The 3,776-nt window shown below is 34.2% G+C and overlaps 1 pseudogene; it reads right to left on the bottom strand.

The window, feature by feature from the left end:
• Nucleotides 1-487: 487 nt before the first annotated feature.
• LOC118034595 (beta-glucosidase 12-like) lies at nucleotides 488-3,532 on the bottom strand (annotated as a pseudogene).
• Between the last annotated feature and the right edge of the window lie 244 nt (nucleotides 3,533-3,776).

Below are 3,776 nucleotides of genomic sequence, written 5' to 3'. Positions count from 1 at the left end.
GATCATCCATTTCTTTTTTTTTTTTTTTTAGGGTCAAATATTACGTTTTTCTTTCTGAAAAAAAAAAAAACAACTAATATTAAACAACCATAATCAATGATGGTGCAGAAGATTTGTATTATTATTAAACGAATCATAATCAATATTAATCGAATGAAAAAATGATTACAAACAGTAAAATAATCAAATTAAATTTCTAAAACCATAATTAAACAAAACAAAGGAAAACCAGAACCATGAATTTTTATTCTTAACCACAGCCTTGAATGAATGAAGTGGTGACCAAATTCTGCTGAATTATTTAATGCTGAGAGCTCTATCTCTCAGCCGTTAAAGCCCAATTTGCAGATGCTAACAACTTTGACTTCAGATCCTGCCCGAAGGAATTCAGGCGTTTTCTTGGCCTTTTTTAGCATCCCGAACCAAACTATCTTCAATTTTCGACGTTTCATTAGATGTAATCAGAGGATACGTATGTGGAATAGGGCTGTGGGAGTCTCTTCTAAGAAACTGCTTTGAACCACTTGACTGATTTTTTTAGGATATCGTTTCAAATCATTTTTGAAATCAACATAGTAGAGGCCGAACCTCACAGCATAACCACTTCCCCATTCGAAATTGTCCATTAAAGACCAAGCAAAAAATCCGCTTAACATCAACACCATGCTCACTGCAATAAATAGATATTGAAATCCCAGTTAGACGGATTTGGTAACCTAATAATATAATTGTTGCTATGGATTAAAAACTTATTATCAATGATCATTAGTTAATAAATGAAAAAAATTAACTCACTTGATGGATCTCAAAACATTCTTGAGGTGGTCTTTGTAAGATTTTTCTCTTATGGGATCATAAGAGCTTCCTTTAGTGATGAAGCATTGCTATTTACGTCATCAAACCCCTGAAAAAAAATCAGTAAAATAAAGCATTAAGAACACACTTAGTGTTAGAGAAGTACTTAAGAAGCTTCAACGTAGCACAATGTAATGATCGTTCATTTTCAACCATACCATTCTCAGTAATGTAAATTGTTGGGTTCCCGTATTGGTCTTTGGTGTAATTCAAAAGCCTGCTGATGCCTTCGGGATAAATATAAAGCCATTTTTACACCAGCCTGTGGACCTATTGGGATTCCATCTCTCTCTCCTGCAAAATTAAAGAAAAAACAGAGAAAATGAATGAATTAATACTTGATAAAACATCATCTAATTGATGTTATGTAATTGGAAAAAAATAAGATGAATAAGAAAGAAAAGATATCAATCATTAGTTACCTGTCCAACTAGCACGAGCATCGGACATGAATCCAACACTCTGATAATTTGCATCAATATTTTGAGCATAATATGTTGTGTAGTAATTAATTCCAATAAAATCATACGATCCCTTCAGCATCTTAGATTCCTCGGCAGTGAACTCGGGCAATCTTCCACCAACAAAATCATGCATGTTACGTGGATAGTCACCATTAGTTTTAAAGGATCCATGAACCTGCCAACATGAAGAAAAACACTGATTACCTTCTGTTTATACATATATACCAGGTCTTCCTCTAGCAGAATTAAGAGTTCAGAAAGTACTTTTGAATTTGATATATATAAAAAAATACTAACCAGCCAAGCATTGAAGTCGAGGCTTCTTTTGGTTGCATTTTGATCAGCTTCACTGTTTGAGTAAGGTTCAAACCAGTGAGAAACAAGTGTTATCCCAATCTGTCCACCTTGACATGACTGATATTTTTTCCTTGTATAGTTTCACTGCCGCAGCATGAGCAAGCAACAAATGATGGCTAACCGTATACACTTCAGTGGCACCACTGTTTAAGGATCGGTGTGGATCATTTACAACGACAGAAATCCTACCGGGTGCCATCGTGCCCATGTCATAACCTTGAACACTGAACATCCATGGCTCGTTTCAAAGTAATCCACTTCTTCACTCGGTCTCCAAACTTTTGGAAACAAAGGTCGACAAAGTCTCGGAAATCATTTCTGGAAACCAATGTTTTATGTGAGAAAATTTATAGGAATGCTTTAAATTTTAGAGAAGCATAGGTCCACAAAGTCTCCAGAATGACAGATTAGATTATAAATATTTCGAAGCTACAACAAGTTTGGATATTTGAAAGCATCATTAACGAAAGGTTGCTACTTACACAATGTTAGGACTTAAGAAACCACCATATTTATCTTCTAAAGCTTGTGGGGTATCCCAGTGAAAGAGAGTGACGTAAGGCTGCAAACCTATATTATTACAAAAACATCATATATATAATCAGATGGAGCGCACAAGATAAACCTTTTGTTGGATACGAATTTTCGCATCAATTTTTGGCAAAATGTGATGATTAATTGAAGGAAGGGAAAGGTCATAACCATTCTTAAGGAGGTCATCAATGAGATCGTTATAAAAATTTGATGCCTTCTTCGTTTACTCCAGCACTTAACCTGCCATCTGCATTTTCCAAAAAAAAATCCAATGGAAAGCTATATATCAAATGGAAATTCAGTAAGTGAAAACAGATGTCAAAGTCAAATCCTGCTATTGTGATTACTATTATCACTATGTTAAGAACAAATTTCAAAAAAATATAAAAACTTACGTGGTAATACTCTAGACCAAGAAATGGAGAATCTGAAAGCATCCATTCCCATTTCTTTCATTCTTTGCACATCTTCCTGTTACATTTATCAATTTTTTTTAAGAACAATTACACTTGCATACATCATATAGTTAACCACAACGAAAATATGATGAAGAACTCCCATACCTTATAGCGATGATAGAAATCAACAGCTACATTTCCGTTGCTATGATCATTTATTCTCTCTGCAAACGTTGAAAGTAATATTATTTAATTTTAAAGTTAATAATGGTGGTTTTCTTAGGACATTAACATAATTCTATTCAACTTTTAGCGAGGGAAGTACAAATTTTAATGAGAGAGATTGGTACCTGTATGTTCCTCAGTGAAAGTGTCCCATATAGCCGGTCCTCTACCATGTTTGTTTGTTTCACCTTCGTACTGCATATCATAATAAAATAATAACGAAAAATTAATTAACATAACTAGTATTATTTTAAACAATGTTCTGCTGTCCCCTCCTAATTGCTGCACTAGAAGCAGCAAAATTTAGAGTCTGGATGTACCTGGTAAGCTGATGAGGATGTTCCGAAAACAAAATCATCTGGGAAAGAATAACGGCTGAAGTCATCAATATTGCTTCCCATTGCAGTCTAAGTATTGAAGCTGGCACTTGGATAAATAAGGCTTTGGCACTTGGATAAATAAGGCTTGGGTTTAGTGTGTGAAACAGAGGTTTGTTTGGGTAGAAAAGAATGTAACGCAAGTTTGTAAATGAGGCAGAGATTCTGTGCTTTTCCTTTTCCTCGATAGGAGAGATGGTGAGTTACAGAGATTTGATGTAGAGATTTGATGCAAGATGGCATGGATGGAACGACCATTTTATAGGGCAATTCCAGCGTGTACAAGCAGCATTTTCTTGACTTTTTTTTCTTTCTTTTTTTAGTTTAAATTAAGGAATATTGATTTCTTTGACTTTGACAAAGTTATCTCATAATGCTTATCTTTTTCTCCATTTTTTTATTGTCTTGGTGAGAACGCATTACTTCATAATTTCTAAGAAGTTTCAAATAATCAAAATAAGTTTTTGGGTTAGAGGAAAAAATGAATCGTATGGAAGAATTTCAAAATTAGACATTTTGAAGGTATTTTAGGACACATCCGTGTGTCATGCACGACCATTTTAATA

This window comes from Populus alba, chromosome 4 (assembly GCF_005239225.2).
Source record: "Populus alba chromosome 4, ASM523922v2, whole genome shotgun sequence".
NCBI classification, from domain to species: Eukaryota; Viridiplantae; Streptophyta; class Magnoliopsida; order Malpighiales; family Salicaceae; genus Populus; species Populus alba.
This window is presented reverse-complemented; position numbering and strand designations above follow the sequence as displayed.